This window comes from Benincasa hispida, chromosome 12, assembly GCF_027475165.1.
Source record: "Benincasa hispida cultivar pf3 chromosome 12, pf3_genome.v1.1, whole genome shotgun sequence".
Classification (NCBI taxonomy): Eukaryota; Viridiplantae; Streptophyta; class Magnoliopsida; order Cucurbitales; family Cucurbitaceae; genus Benincasa; species Benincasa hispida.
In genome coordinates, this window is record NC_143489.1 from 32,806,113 (window position 1) to 32,824,173 (window position 18,061).

At 32.5% G+C, this 18,061-nt stretch overlaps 1 pseudogene across 1 annotated transcript; it reads right to left on the reverse strand.

The window, feature by feature from the left end:
* Nucleotides 1–473: 473 nt before the first annotated feature.
* On the reverse strand, nucleotides 474–3,321 carry LOC120068154 (phytosulfokine receptor 1 pseudogene; annotated as a pseudogene). Its single transcript, XR_016525614.1, has one exon. The product of XR_016525614.1 is annotated as a phytosulfokine receptor 1 pseudogene (transcript).
* Nucleotides 3,322–18,061: the final 14,740 nt, after the last annotated feature.

Sequence of the window (18,061 nt, forward strand, 5' to 3'; positions counted from 1 at the left end):
GGGGAAAACACAATTCCACTTACGAAATTTTGAGCCTTTCAAAATCTCAAAATATCAATCGAGATTTTACACCATGGGAATAGACTAGTAATGTTCAATTAAAATCTATATGTTAGCATAAAATAGCTAAAAAATTAACATGTTAACTTTTTTAACCATTTTGAGTTGACTTAATGGTAAATAAGGTCATGAGTACAATCTTTGGTGGTCACCTACTCATGACTTAATATATTTTATGAGTTTTTTTGACATAAAATTTGTGTAGGCTCAGTGGATGAAATTAGTTGAGGTGCACGTAAGAACGCTTATGGTTAACAAAAGAAAAGAAAAAAAAAAACTGTTGACTTGATTGAAGTTGAATGTTCAAATTTTCATAGGTTTCAAACAAACCAAAATCTAACCATTAAATAAAAACTATGCTCAAATTAGGAATTTTTGTTCGACTTAAATGATTAATCATCTGCCCTCAAAAGTCAATAAAATCTAATCATCTGCTTATGTTAAATTCAAAATGCAGTACAGGAATGTCATGTCTATAAGATCGTATTCCTAACCTAATATTTATAAAATACTGAAATAAGCAGGCAGGTCGTTAATGGAATTGGTAATCTAACAAAAATCTCAAATTATTGAAACCAATAGGTAAGTGTAAGAATTAGACCATTCACTGTGATGAGTTTCTCCATCCCAAATTTCCCTAGAATTTGACCCGTTTCAAAGAACTCATCGGAGTTTCATTTTATTTTCCGTCGGAAACACCATGCCGGAGAAGAAGCAAATGCCGGCCGTCGAAACGAATCCGACGGCAGCTCCCACAATCAGTGGCACTATTATAAGAGACCTCAAGCTTTCATCCTCATCTTCACCAGTCGAATTCTCTTCACCTGTAGATTCAGATTCTTCTTTACAAGGAAAAGTTTGAAACCCACAGAGCTCATCGTTACCCACAAAGCTCGAATTCGGAAACGTATGGAACTGTCCTTCGGAAGGGATGCGGCCCTGAAGGTGATTATGGGACACATTAAACATTGAAAGGAAATTAAGATTCGCCAAGGAAGGTGGAATCGTTCCTGTTAGATCGTTGTAGGATAGATCCAAAAATTCCAAATCCGTCAATTTTGATAGAGTACTTGGGATTTTTCCTGTTAATTTGTTGTTGCTTAGGTCTAATACATGTAGATCTTTCAGATTCCCAAATTCCGGCCAAATGGTTCCACTCAATTCGTTGTAACTGAGATCCACTAATGGCGGAAACCCCAAAAGTTGCTTGTATTGTCGTCCTGCTGTTTGGCTTTTTCTACTGAAAAACGAGAATCCCTCGAATATTTCCCCTTTTAACGAGTTGTTGAGATTGAGAAGGCTAAGAAATTGGGTGAAGCTGCTAGGGATTGAACCGGATAACGAGTTGTTAGACAAATCCAAGTAGAAGAGGTATCGCAAGTCAGCAATGGAAGATGGAATTTCTCCACTTAAAGAGTTCCATGAGAGGTCTACAATCTGGAGCTTTGTGCAACTGCTCAGCCATGGCGGCATTGAACCCGTGAGTTGACAATTTGCAATCACAAACAGTCTCGTATTCTCAAATCTTAAGTTTAAATTTGTGGGCATAATCTCCCCATGGAAATTGAATGTCAGAATCAACACAGTTAAGTTCTTGCAATGTTGGAGAGCTGTCAATGCTGCTGAGAGATTACGAAGGCCATTTCTTGAAATCGAGAAGTGGGAAAGTGATCTGAGATTCTTGAAGCTTTCTGGGAAATCACCATCGAGTCTGTTTTTGCCAAGATTTACAATCCGAAGTTTGTGGCAAGATGAGAGACTCCCAATTTGGCCAATGAAATGATTAGAGCCAAGATTCAAAGAGGCTAAACGAACCATGGCTGAACAGTTAATAACATCGATTGAACCACTGAGGGAATTATTGTCAAGACTAAGCGATGAAATGCTTGATGAATTGCCCAACGAAACTGGCAAAGCGCCTGTGAAGTTATTCGACGATGCAGCAAATTGCTCGAGCATTCGTAGGTTGAAGAAGACATCCGGAAGCAATCTCGAGAATTGGTTTGATGAAATATCCAAGTAGACTAGATTTGAGAGGTTCCCAAGTTGAAAACTCAACTCCCCAGAAAACCCATTATCACGAAGGTCAAGAACTTTGAGCTTGGACATGGCAAACAGATCTTGAGGCAAATTCCCAGAGAGGAAGTTGGAAGCCAGAGAGAGTTTCTCCAAGGAACTACAATTCCCAAAACCTGGTAAAACTTTCCCATGAAATCTGTTTGAAGATAGTTTCAATACTTGAATTTGTTTTGCAATTTGACAGAAACCAGGGTCAATATCTCCAATGAGCATGTTCCTAGAAATGTCTAGAAACGTAATGGAGGATGAAGTGATATTAAATGGTGCATATCCAGAGAGGCCATTGGAATTTAAGTCAACGACCTCTAAACTCTGCAAAGAGAAGAGATTCACAGGAAGAGAATTTGTGAGAAAGTTGGCTGACAAGTTAAGAGTTCTAAGCTGAACCAAATCTGCCAATGACTCTGAAACATTTCCTCTTAATCTCTCCCCTGGAAGTTCCAAAGCCACAACTCTGGAAAAGACATTAGAATTATTGAACTTCAAAGCTGGTGGATTGCAGGTCACTCCTTTCCAACTGCAACAATCAGAAGAAGAGCTAATATCCCAACCTTGAACTGGAGAGTGAAGGCCATTGACAAAGCTTTTCAAGGCTTTCAAATCAGCAGGGTGGCATTTTGCTTCAATAGAGATGGAGACTTGAGCATAAAAAAAGAAGCAGCAGCAGCAAAGCGAGTGAAGAAAGAACAAAACTGTTGTACCCATTTATGATAAAGGTGAAAGAGAAGCAACTTGCAACTTCGTGTTGGTGGAGCAGATTGCTTTTGGATTATGGGGGAAACATATGGTTTTCTCCAGATGACGGGACGGCGGAGGCATGGCGTGTAAAGAAGGGGAAAAGGCAGCAGCGTGTGAAATTAAAAACTTCAAGACTCCCCAAGTCCAAGGGGTAAGTAAATGCCTATATTATTATAATGGAGGAGTCGTTCTCATGACTTTCAATTCAACTTTTGAATTTGTCCATTTTCATATAGTTTTGTCTACCTGTTACTATGCCTTCTGGACCGAGATAATATTATTTGGTGGGTTGTTAGCTGCAAACCATTAGTATTAATATTATGGATATAGTGCCCAAGTGTCAGTAGATATTAACATTAATTTTCATTTCTGGAGTGGTTTGATCTGCTACTTCTATATTTGTTAAACTCAAAATAGGAAGTAAAAATTTCAGACTAACTTCAAGCTAACACTATAAACTTCTCAAATAGTTGAAATCACGATTCAAAATTATTCTCAAACATGTTTTTAATTATTCTGAATCAATTTTGATGATCTGAAATCTATATTTAAAAGTGTAAATTAAATATTAATTGATTCTGCATGATTAGAAGCATCTTCAGAATGATTTTTAATCTAAGAATTGTGATTTTAATAATTTAAAAATCTCACTTAGTAGAATATATAGACTGAATTTAGACACTTTTTAAAATCTTAGAACAAGTGCTAAAGTACACAATCAAAATGTTGTAAAATTGAGGAACAAAACGACGCACCACGGTTATGCAAATACCGAGAAGTTATGATATTAAATAATATTAATAATAATATAACAAAATAGGAAAGTAGGAAAATGTGGGAAATTCTATGGAAATTTTCCGTTCAATATCTCACCAATATGTGCATTTGCAATATATGTATAATGCCATTATTTATAGGTAAATGGCAATTAGGAGGTGGCAATATTACACTAAGTAATATATATATATATATATATATATATATATATATATATAATACTCTCTCCTTAGATGTCCATTATATATGAAATATGTCTCATTAAAATCTTAGTAGGAAAAACTCTAATGGGAAAAAAAATCATAATGAAAGAAAAATAATACATATTTTATATGATTTATACTCCTGAAAGAATAGGATATGTTTGCTCCCCCTCACTGAAAGATCACTTAAGATCTCTAAGTTGTCACATTTAAATGTTGTGCATTAATTTTTCAAAGGTTGTTATAGGTAATGTCTTTGTAAATAAGTTTGCTAGGTTATCTTTTGTAATATCACCATTTTCTTCAAGATCATGGGTGTATAAAAGCTTTGGTGAAATATGCTTTGTTCTACCTCTAGTATATCCTCCTTTGATTTAGGCTATACATGTATTGTCTTCGTATAATAGCGTTACAAGAATTTTACTAGAAAACAAAGAATTTTACTAGAAAACAAACCACATGTTCCACGAATGTGCTGAATCATTGATTTTAACCATATACATTCTCGACTAGTCTCGTGAATTGTAAGAATTTCAACATGAAGCTTTGTATGGATCAGATAAATATCTAGAATCTACATAACCAACTAGATCAAAATTTGATTTATTTGAATAAAACAAACACATATCAAACCTTCCTCGGAGATAGGAAGTATATGCTTAATTCCATTACAATGTCTTTTTGTTGGAGAAGAACTATATCTAGTTAATAAATTTATTGAAAATGCAATATCTGATATTGTATTATTAGCAAGATACATAAGTGTACCAATTGGACCAAGATATGATACTTCAGAATCAAGTAGTTCTTCATTATCATCTCAAGGTCGAAATATATCTTTCTTTACGTCCAATGTATGGACTTTCATTGGAATGTTTAATGTCCATATGAAACCTTTTCAAAAGTTTTCCTGTATAAGTTCACTGATGAACAAATATCTCATTTACTAAATGCTTAATTTGCAAACCAAGGAAAAATTTTTGAATTTTCGAGATCTTTCATCTCAAATTATTTCTTAAGATATTCTATTGTCTTTAAAAACTCTTCAGGAGTTCCAATTATATTTATCAACATATACAGTTATAATAGCAAATTCAGACTATGATTTCTTTATAAAAGCACATGGACATATTGGATTATTTTAATATCATTCTTTTAACAAATATCCATCCAGGCTATTGTACCATATCCATTCTAATTGTTTCAATCCATAGTAATTTCTGTAACTTTATTGAATACAATTCTTGGAAACTTGATTTATATGTTTCATTTATCTTAAATCCTTCTGGGATTTTCATATAAATATCATTATCAATTGATCCATATAAATATATTGTGAATACATCTATAAGATGTATATCCAAACTTTTGTACACAATCAAACCCATTAAATATCTTAATATAATTGCTCCACCACTGGAGAATACGTCTCCTCATAATCAATACCAAGTCTTTGTGGAAAACTTTATGCAACTATTCTTGCTTTATATCTTACGATCTCATCATTATTTTTATTTCTTTTTCTCACAAATACCCATTTATATCCTACAAGCTTGACACCTTCTAGTATTCGAACTACTAGTCCAAAAACTTGACATTTTGAAAGTGAGTTTAATTTTGTCTTGATTGCTTCTTTTCATTGAAACCAATCTTTTTTATGTCGACATCCATCCGCGGATTTTGATTCAAAATTCTCATTTTCATATATAATATCAAGAGCAACATTATGCAAAAAAATGTGATGACATAGTTCATTGAAATTTCATTATTATCTTTAGGTATTTCAAATTTCTTACAAGTCATGTCAATTATTTCTTTATGGGTATTTATATCTTCAACTAAGTCCTTTGGACTATTGACTATCTTTTTTTTTCGAAGATTTTTATCTTTGGAACCCATTGTCTACCACATTTTTGGTGTGTTCCAAACTCATTAGTGATAACTTGTTTTACTGGGATATTAATTTTCAATGTAACATATACAACTGGTATATGTGACTAGTTACTTTCTTTGCATCTATAAATGCATCTGGTAATCGATTTTCTATATTTTGCAAATGAATTATTTTCTGAACTTCAAGTTCACATTCATTTGTATGGGGATCTAAATAAGATAATAATGGCGCATTTCATGTAATTTATTTTTCCAACTTCCTAATTCCTCCCCTTAATGTTGAAAATTTTGTCTCATGAAAATGGCAATCAGCAAATCGTGTAGTAAATATATCATCCATCAAGGGTTCAAGATATTTACTAATTGATTGGAAATCATATCTAACATATATTCCTAACATATCTTATTACGTTGTAATGGAGCAATTGGAACATATATTTCAAGGAAATCGATCACGAGGATTTCCATGAGCAGCAGAAAGATCATTCCAAATGATAATCATATATGAACCTTATAAATACAGTCATAAAATGAAACATATGGTTATGCATTCGTTACAGAAATTACAGCATGAAAATACAAATAATCAAAGAGAAGTCTACACACATTTGTAGACTCATAGCCATGCTTCTTGATCACGAACGCTAGAACACAGCAACCTCGAACGCTCGTCTAATACGACCACTAAACAGCACGAACACCGCGCACTCGAACTCGGTAATCGCCTCGGTCACGAACACCTCAACAGCACGAACAACCTCTACAGAACCTTGACGGTGTTGAGTTGAGTATGGTACTTCCAAGAAGACTACCTTGGTATTCTCGATGTGAGAATCCAGAGGGTGGGCTCTGTGTGGACTTGGTTTGAGACAGAAGATGAAAGATACAACAATCGTGTAAACAATTGAGCAAGTGGGAGAAGACAAAACCTATCGTATAGGTCGATGCCCAATCGTTTAGAAAAAGCTAAATGATCGTCGAGCAAAAGCTAAGCGATCGTTTACAAACTCATCGCTTAGCTGCGTGTCTATCACCTACAAACACTACACGATCGTTTATCTTGCTCTAAGTTGTCGCTTAGTAATTCCTATTTACTTGACAACTTCCGTGAGATTATTTTCCGAGAGAGAGAACACAAAAACTCAAACTTCAACTTTGCAAAAAAAAACTTACTAAAATTAGGAAATTTTCTTTTTATCTCACGGTTACCATGAAACCACTAATAACCTCCCACTCAATTGGTTATTAGAGAAAAAGATTTAATTATCCAATAATTAATATTATTATAAATATAAATGATAACTAACTTATCATACTATATTTATAATCTATAGTTTTAATATTTCATCTCATGAAACATATAAACTATAGCTCTTTTTCTATTCCATGGTACTTAATGTAAATCTCATTTACATTAATCCTCCACTAGATGTATCTCATACATCAAACTGATTAGGGGTGGAAATGGTTCGGTTCGGTTCCAAATTCAGTTTTGGCATTTTTAAAAAATCCATATTATATTTTTTTATTAAAAATGGTTCGGTTCGGTTTTAAATTCGGTTTTGTTCTTTAAATTAAAAGCTGTTTGGTTTTACTCTTTTTTTAAAAAATATATATTAGTTAAAAACGGTTCGGTTTTAAATTCGATTTTCAAAAGTGAAATCGAACCGAACTGAATTAATTTAGTTTCAAAATTTCTTCAAACCGGATTGAACCGCATTTTTCGATTTCACTGTGTTTTCGGTTCGGTTTGGTTTGGTTTTTAGAAATGGTTTAGTTTTTTAGGTTTGAATGACCACCCCTAAAATCGATCATATCATATATAATCGAATTACCTCTTGTCAATTTGAACATTTCAAATCAACACTAAGAATTGATCCTCAACTGAATACATTGAGCTACCAAGGGGACCTTATGGACCTGTAGCTCGAAGCTCCAACGGTATGTGAATAACTGACTAAATTCTTTAGTCATGGGATCCACCATCCGTTAATTGTCAGACACTCTACTAAAGATCGACAGTTGAACTCTCCTTACCACAGATATATTATATGTCCATCTTAACCAATCAACAGTGTGACAACCCTTCACAGATCGCTCGTAAGTATAGCTCGGCCAATAACCATTATGCCACTGTAGTTACATCTAACTCCTTAGGTACCACTGATCCCTCTAATGAACATAATTCATAGTCCTACTATGACTGAGCCCTCTCTTCCAAAGAGAAGTTGTGGCTACTATGTTCAAGCCTTGGAATCAATCCTTAAGGGAGCAATCTCTCTACTTATCCCTACTTCGAGAAAGGAGTGAATTCCATCTTGTGGATTGAGTTACCAACTCCCAAATCAGAAAAATCCCCAAAAAGATAGGCATGTTGAGTTGGCAATCTGGCCACTCTCACCCATACTAATCAAAGGACTGCCCTCAAAGACAAAAGTTCCCAAAATACTCAGGATTGAGGTCGTGTCACCTATGGTCGTTTAGGTGAGATGTAAGTCTCTAGTATCAACGGCGTTATATACAGAGTCTAGTCAACTCTTGGTCCGGTCTTATACAAACTCTTTGTATAAGACACCCCTGTCGCACATCTCCACATGAATAGTCAGAATCTACCATTTGTAGTAGTTTACAACACTTGCAAATCTCTACAAAGCGGGTCATATCCGTAGTGTCACCAGGATCAGATATCTCACCTTAATCCTTATACTACAGACCTATTTAGGTTATCACTTAAGGCATGATCCACTTGTATATCACATATACATGCTTAAGTTCACATAAGATAACAATGGAGCTTTGTTTATTGGATATGAGTAAATGCCAAAATGAAATAACAATTATTTTATTCATCAAACAATGTGTATCATTACAAACAACGAGACTCCGGGAGAATTAGGACACCAATCCCAACAATATTGTACATCAAAATTTTCTCAGATGGAAAATATTTGACTCATGACCATAAGCTAATTGTAATGGCATGTACTCATGATGAGCTACTGACCTAATACGTACAAGTGACGCAACATGCAAAATAGCATGACCCAATAGGAAGCTTAGTTTTCATAAGCAGTGGTCTAGCGATTAATTACAAACTTTTTATAAATGATTCTTCTAAACATTTTGTGTATGAACATGAGCTAGGGATGTTCAACACTTACCCAATTAACATACAATAATAATCAAAAGCTTGAGATATAAATTCACCATCATTATCAAGATAAATGGTCTTAATTGTATAATCAGGAAATTGAACTCTTAATTTAATAATTTGAGCAAGTAATCTTGTAAATGTAAGGTTTCAACTTGATAATAAAACATGTGTGACCATCTACTAGACGTGTCTATTTATCATAAAATGTCTAAATGGTCTGCTTGGTAGGTTAATAGGTTAGGTCCACATATATCACCATGAATTGGTTCTAAAAATGCAAGTGATTCAGTTCCATTTTAGTTTGTAATTGTCTTTCAGTTCCCACTTTAGTTGGTAATTGTCTAATTATTAATTTTCCTTGAAAGCAAGCATCACATGATAATTAGCATCACGTGATAATTCATTAGATTGAATAATCTTCTGGCTTTTTAATGGATGTCCATGTGAGTTCTCAATAATTCTTCTCATCATTATAGATCTTAACATAATCAGTCATGCCAAATTGTAAATATATTTGGATTCATGAACTTTGGGTTCATTGTTCCATATGTTTTAATTACTCATATATGAGTATAATATAATCCAGAAAATAAAGCAGACAACTTTTCCAGATATGTTTTCATGTGAGACACTAGATATAATATAAAGATATTCTATCTCATTCTTTCTATCAGTCTCAATATGATAACCATTGGAACATATATCTTTAAAACTCGGTAGATTTCTCTTTAATTGATTAAAGAACAATGTATTGTCAATTGTAAATTTTGTTCCTCTAACAAAATAATATTTGTGTTGGGTTGTATGTCCTAAAACTCGCGATTTGTAAACATTAAACATATTCAATTTGACAATAAAGATGTTATTGAGGTTGTTTAGTAAAAAATGTTATTGAATATGTGAATTGCACATTTTTACTCTAAATCCAATAAACTAAGAACCCCTGGCTATAACAAGAATACTTGAACTTTATGTGGAGACATAGGAGTGGATCAAGTTTGAGTAATAGCCAAAACAGTCTATAGTACAGAGATAGAGTTGGGTACCTTAACCTGGGGACACTATGGATGCGGTCCACTTTGTATTAGATGTAAACGATGTGATCCTAAATCATTTATATGGAGACATGCAAGTGGAGGGCGTCCTATGCAATGAATTTTCATAAGATCAGACCACGAAATAGGTGTAACTACAGGGAAAAAACGGTGAATTGGCTCAGCTGTACTTACGAGCATCTGTGAAGGGTCATCGTACTCATGATTGGTTATATCCGATGGATACAAAAATATATTTGTGGTAAGAAGAGTTCAACTGTTGGTCTTTAGTGGAATGTCTGGCAGTTAACGGATGATGAATCGCGTGGCTAAAGAGTTTACTCAGCTATTCACGGACCATCGGAGCTTTGAGCCACAGGTCCATTAGGTCCCCTAGGTAGCTTGGATAAAGTCAAGAATCAGTGTTTGGGTCAGTTTGAAATGTTCAAATTGACAAGAGGGAGTTCGATTATATGTGATATAATTGAATTGGTTAATTATATATGATATAATTGGCTAAATATACAAGATACATTATTTTGGAATGATTTATATCAAGTAGAGGAGAAAATACTATAGTAGATATGTGATATCAAACTATGGGGTAAGAATATAATATGATTATATTCATTTAATATTAAACTAGTTAATTAAGAGATAAATAGCCGTTTTATTCTCCTCAATCGTGCGTTAATGGGAGCAACTGCATTCGGTTATGGTAACCGATGAATAAAATGAAAATTGGTTTCATTTTGCAAAAAGTTCGAAAATTCGCGATCGGTGTGAAAACATAAACGATCGCCTAGATTGAGAGCCTATACGATAGTAGCTTATTGTCTAAACGATCGCATACCAGCACCTAAAAGACTGCACGTCTGTCCCTAAACAATCACTTAGCTTTCCTAAACGATCGCATAACGTGCTGCGTTTTCCAAACGATCGTCTACCTTTTATTAAATGATCGCTTAGTAAAACCTACACGATCGTGTAGCTTCAAGCATCTCTGCTATACGATAGCTCTTTCTCTCCCACTTGCTTATCATCTACACGATCTGTCTTTTCTCCTACCTCTACCAAATTCACCAAAGACCACACTTTGGATTCTCACTCTGAGAATACCAAGGGCTCTAACTGGTGGTGTCGTTCCTACTGTTTACTTGTTTGTGACTGTTCGTGTTGCTGCCGCAGCCGACTGATTTGTTGGGCGATAGTTCGTGTAGAGGTTCTTCCGCTGCTTTGAGTTCGACGTTTGAAGAGAGTCTTCAACTGGTATGAGAACTCTTTCCTTTGTGCTTTATTATTCGAAGCATGCCGTTAATTAGTGTTAATTTTCATAACTATTTGTTGGAATGTATGTGTTGTATTTCGATCACAATGAAATCGAAAAGATCTGAACGCACTCATGGATGCTCTTCGTTAAGAGTTCCTTCAATAGTCACTTTTATTTTATAACATTGTTTACTAATAAGACTGACTATTTCAATTCGACGACCTAGGTAACTCGATCTTAATCTTGAGCTAACTATGAACTTCTGTTTATTTAGGATTATCTTTTAAGTGAGAGTGACTCAACATCTTCGACTCAATAAGCCTTCCATTTTAGGCGTAAGACTAGATAGATAGCTAGGGACATAATCCTGCAAGATGGAATTCACTCCTACCCGAATCTAGGGATAGTAGATAGGTTGTTCTCTTAAGTGTTGACTCCAGGTCTTGAACAAGGGGTCTCACTCTCTCATTGGCCCAAGAGGGACTCGATTTGGTGGTTGGACCACAAACCAATTGTTCATTAGAGGATTAGTGGGACTTAAGGAGCAAGATCTAATTACAGGGGTAAAAAGGTAATTTTGATCCTAATGTAATTATGAACAACCTGTGAAGAATTGACTTACTAATCATGTTTAAATCAAGTGGACAGAAATATATCTATGGTGAGGAGAGTGCAACTACTCGGCTTTAATGGAATGTCCCGGTAGTTAACGAATGTTGATTAATTAGGTTAAATAGTCTAGCTGATTAATCTCAGATCATTGGAGCTCATGATTTGTAGGTCCATTAGGTCCCCTACCAAACCTTAGGACAGTGTGATAAGAGAATTTGAAATATTCAAATTCGGTTTAGAAAATTATAGTTAATTATATGTGATATAATTAACGTAGTTATATAATTTAATTGTTGAGTTAAATCAAATTGGAGGGTTGTAAATATTTAAATTTGATTTAAATATTGTACACGTGAATGAGGATTCACGTTCGGGATTGGTGTTTTATTAATTTAATATTTTATATTAAATTAATTGATTAATTAAATATTTAAAATTAATTATTAAAATTAAAAAATAAATTAATTATTAAAACTGAATTTTATTTAAAATTATTGATTTGAATTTATTTTTAAAAAAAAAAAATCATTGAATTGAATTTTTGAAATTCAAAGGATTAAATGGATCTTTCAAGTAATTGGTGTTGATTTGGTGTCATCTTCACATGCCATCTTATTTTCATGAAAATCTTCTTTAAATAGAAGATTTTTTAATTGAAAAAAGTTTCATGCAAATTGAAAAAGACTAACGGTGGTCCACGAATCCAACAATCTGTTTTAAGGTCGGAGAATAGCGAAAAAGACAAGGTCGGAGAATAGCGAAAAAGACTCTAACGATGGTTTATGAATCATTCGTGATAAAAAAAAACAAGCTTAGATTTGCATCAATTTGAAGTTCTACGAAGGTTGTACTTACAAATCATATTTTCTATACTATGAACATGCATGCTTTTATCTCAAAATTAATATAATTAGAGTGTTTAAGTTCCTAATTGCTTCCGCATGCACGTTGTTAAATCTTATAATTTATTTTTCCAAATCCTTCAAATAGGTTTAGAGAACATGATATTGTATTGACTTTTGCTTCTAGAATTGTCAATTTGGAAAAATATTTTCTACTAATTAGTATTGTATGTGTAGTTGCACAGTCTACCAGACATATATCTTTATTGTTCATTTTTTAGTTACTCAACATATGAAAATTGTCAACACTTCTTCATTAAAAAATAATAATTACAATAAGGGAAACAAAATTTGAAATAAAAGTCTAAACTTCAAAAAAATAAAACAGAATTTAAAAAAATATATAGATAACATTTAATTCTAAATATTCCCAAAATTAAAAGAAGCACTTGCTATCCCATCAATTGTGCCAATTTTCTATTAAGGAGATTGAAACAAGTTTGCCACATCCAAATTTTTCATACTAGATCGTCAAATATATCATTATTTGGTAGGCAAGTTTTACTTAGCATTATCTTGGTAAGAAAATTTTGCTTCCACATTTTTTATATTTTTCTTGTGGAACTTTTCCTTTATAATCATCATTTTGTATGGTACTTTTGAAATTTGGATGATTATAACAACCAACCACAAAAAAATAATTATTTCTTCCTCTACCGCGGTTACAACCTCGATCATAATTGTTAAAGTTCACGACATTCACTTCAGGAAATGGTGTTACTTTAGTTGGCGGAGATTCATGAATTTCTTATCAATAACTTATTATTTTGTTCAGCCTTGATAAGACATGAAATGAGTTCATACTACTTTTTAAAATATTTCTCTCGATATTGCTACTTCAAGAGCATATTATGTTAGTTTCAACAAGCATGCAGTGGAAGAAAACATAATCATTAAGTATTCTAATTCATCATCTTAACTTCAAACTTAAACATGTTCATCAAATGAAAAGAGGGTTTCAAAAATACCTGTAAAGATCTTCTTCTTCCTACAAAATCAACTGCAATTTATACAATTTACTCCTCTACTAGTCGTGAACCACCAGAAGATCTTTCCTACTATCTTCTAGGAACCTTAGATTGAGTTGTGTGACTCAAAACAAGCTGAATCAAAAGGAATTTGGGAGGAGAAGGTGATTGGTTTTTCAAAAACTGAAGAATCTTTCTTTAACTAAATTTCTTAGCAAAAACAACAGTTTACATGCCAAATCTCAGCCAAAAGAACTTGTGTTTTGTATCTCTCTTTCATGCAATCAGATTGCATACAAAACACACAGCTCCTGCTTTGAGATTTTGCATGATTGATGGTGAAATTGTGAATAAGGTGTTCAAACACCAAAGTAGGAAAATCCCACTTTTGGGGTTTTCAAAATTTTTTATTTTTTATTTTTTTAATTTTTTTTAAAACAATTTTAAAAAAATCAAAACTAATTTTTCAGTTTTAATTCTTTAATTAAACTGTAAATATTAATCTTATCAAAAATTGATTCAATCAAACAATTAATTTTTCAAATAAAATTAATAATTAATTAAACAATTCAATTAATTTAATATCAAATATCAAATTAACTAAACACCAATTTCACTACCATGAATCTCTATTCATGCAATTAATATTTAGATCATATTTAAATATTAATCAATTCTCTAATTTCGTTTAATTCCATAATTAAACATTTAATTATATTACATATAATTACTAATTTCATTAATTCAAATTTGAACTTTTCAAATTAACTTATCATGCTATTTTAAAGTTTATTCCATTTGTGAACTAGTAGGGGGACCTAATGGACCTACAGATCATGGGCTCCAACGATCCGAGAATAATTGGCTAAACTCTTTAAACCGAATTAATCCTCATTCGTTAACTACCGAGTCAATCCACTAAAGCTCAGCCCCTCACTGTAGATATATTGTTGTTCGTAATAATGACTGGGTCAATAGCTATTTTACCCTCAAGAGTACCTCTTATTTCTTAAGTTCCACTATTCCTCTAGTGAACAATTGGTTTGAGATTCAATCATCAAACCGAGTCCCTCTCGGCCAATGAGAGGGTGAGGTCCCTTGTTTAAGACCTGGAGTCAACACTTAAAGGAACAACCTCTCTACTATCCCTGAAAGCGGGTAAGGGTGAATTTCATCTTGTACCCAATGTCCCCAACTATCTACCCAGTCTTACCCCTGAAATGGGAGGCTTATTGAGCCGGCGCTGTTGAGTCAACCCCCACCCATGCAAGTCTAAGGACAATCCTGAATAAACAGGAGTTCATAGTTAGCTCGGGATTAAGGTTAAGTTACCTAGGTCATCACTTTGAAATAGTTAGTCTTAAACAGTAAACAACATTATAAGGTAAGAGTAATTTATTTCTTAATCCGATCATATGCAAACTCATTGCACAGGATGCTCCCACCCCTCATGTCACCACATGAACGAATTAGGATTACTTCGTTCGTAGCACTTTACAATGATTGTAATAACTACAAAGTGAGCCGCACCCAATAGTGTTGCCAAAATAAGGTACCCAGCCTTATTCGTATACTATAGACCATTTTGGCTATTTACTGAACTTGATCCTCCCTTATGTCTCCACATAAAGTTCAAGTATTCATATAATAACCATGGATCTTTAAGTTTATTGGATTTAATCTTAACAAGTGCAATTTACATATTCAACAATAACTTTATTGAATAAATGTCAATAACACCTTGATTGAAAATAGAATATGTTTCTAGTTGACAAACTAAGAGTTTAGAACATAAAACCCAACATATTCAAGACATGAATTATAGAAAGTGTCTTCTTTAACATATTTATATTAGTAATTTTCTCTCAAGATAATTACAATTTTGAGTTGATTTTAATTAATGCGGAGCTATAACCACTTACTGATTTAAAATCTTGGGGTCTCAAATGCATTCTTTCATAACGAGCTTTAGGAAGAATAATTGTTCTTCGATGATCTATCTTTATGGCATTCAAGTGTATTTTGACATCAAACAGTCATGACAAATAATTATTATAATTAATATCAAATGCTACAAATTGTAATTTTGCAAGATTTATCATGATAACACTGTCACAAAACATTATATTTATATTAGAAATTTAATATATACTAAACATATAAAACAACATTTAATTTATTAATTATAACGAAGAGGAAAAAATTGACATATGACCTACCTTTAGTGGAAGAAATGATAGAAATTCGTACTGATAATGTGTTATAAAATTGAGGAACAAAATAACGCATCACGACAATACGAATACTGAAAATTTGTAATATTAGATAATAACAAAATAGAAAAATAGAAAAACATGAAAATGTGGAAAATTCTATGGAAAATTTCCCTTCAATATCTCACCAATATGTGCATCCCCAACATATATGTCACGCCACTATTTATAGGCAAATGGCAATTAGGTAGTGGCAATATTTGGACACTAAAGATACTTTTAACATTAGACACATGGAGTAAGGGAATAAGACACCTCTTTTTAGGATACTGAGGATTGGATATATATATATATATATATTTGAATTAATCAACCAGAAAGTTACTTTCTTTGGTTGCAAAAACTTTATGGGTTTGAAATTGCGTAAAAGCTAAATTGACTAAAGTAAATCAATTAGCCTATTGATTCGATTTTTATTTCAACACTTCAAAACAGCATAATGAGATTTTTTTTCTGTACGAATAACTTAAATTTTATGCTCGAAATGACATTTGACCCATATTATAATAATAAGGACGATGTATAACCTTTTGCTTGTATTATTCTTCCGGACTTGTATTTCTTCTCTTCTCTCCACTCTAATTTACATTCAACTAATTCAATATAATAAGACTCTCATAAGCTAAGGTTCTTCTTCCTTTCCTTACTTGCGTTTGTGCTTCTCCTCGCTCTCGCCCAATGAAAAAAGCACTAACAAATGGTAATATGACAAAAATCTAAATGACTAAAGATAATGAATTATAAATACTAAGAGAACATTTGAGGCAAAGAATTGGTTATTATAATCTTAGGTTATTATAGTTGGGTTATAATAGTTTGCATTTGTAGTATAGATTATTTTGATTTAGGTTATAATGGTATGTATTTAAAGCGTAAACTATTTTAGTTTGAAAAGAAAATAATAAATACCGTAGTTAAGAATAAGAAAATGATGAATGTAAAATAGTAATTTTAAAACAGTGTTTGGAGATTTTAAAATAATATTTACGTAGTTATTATAATCTTATTAAGTACTTAAGTTGAATAGAAAATTGAGAAAATGAGATTTTATTAAGTACACGATACACACACGTCTATGTACCTTTTATTATAAAAACAAATACATGGTCCAACTGTTATGCACTTTATTATAATTTATTGAGAATATCAAATAGTACCAAAACAGTGACACAAATATTTAAATTCAAAAGAAAACAAATGGTAATGTGAAATGTTGAGAAAGAATCCCACAAGACTGACGCGTCAAATGCCAACAATTCCCTCAAATATTATACATTCGAATTTTAATCCTTCAAAAATTTTGGTACTACGTTCTATTTGGATATCTATTTTCATCGTTTAAAGTTATCAAATCAATTCAATTATGCTCAGTCTCGTCATCTTGAAATTTGTAATTTACACTTTATTAAAATTTAGATATATATTATAATTTATAAATATTATAACTCAGGTACATCTTTATGATGTTTGTTTGAAGTTTGTAATAGATGTTTTGGATTTTGCTAAATATTTGGATTTGATGAATTTTTAGTTATTAGTATGTGTTAGACAAATTTAAGTATTTTAAGTTAATACAAAAACATATTAAGGAAAAAAATAATAATCTAACAACCCAACCCGAATTTGAAGGATTACGTTGAGTTGGGTTGAAGACCCAATTCGAGTCATTTGAATAGCCAACCCGACCAACCTAAAATTTCAAGTTGGTCCAAAAAATATCTCAACCCAACCCATATACACCCCTAATCCCATTACTAAAAACACATCAATTTTATATCTTATCAACTCCTTATACTTTGAGTAACTCCCTAAATTTCCTTACCCCAAACACCCCCTTAATGATAGACCATATTGCTAGTACAAATCTATCCGAAATAGATCATATTATTGATAGGAATATATCGCTTATAGATTTTGCTATATTTACAATACTTTAAAAATGTTACTACACACTCAATTATTATCTCTCAAAGTGTTACCGAATGTAATTGCCCGAATTTTATACGATATAACTTGCAAAAACTTGGCCTCAACTCTACTTGAACACAAGTTAAAGTACAAAAACATGACCATAATTTTAAAGGTTAACTCTACGTGC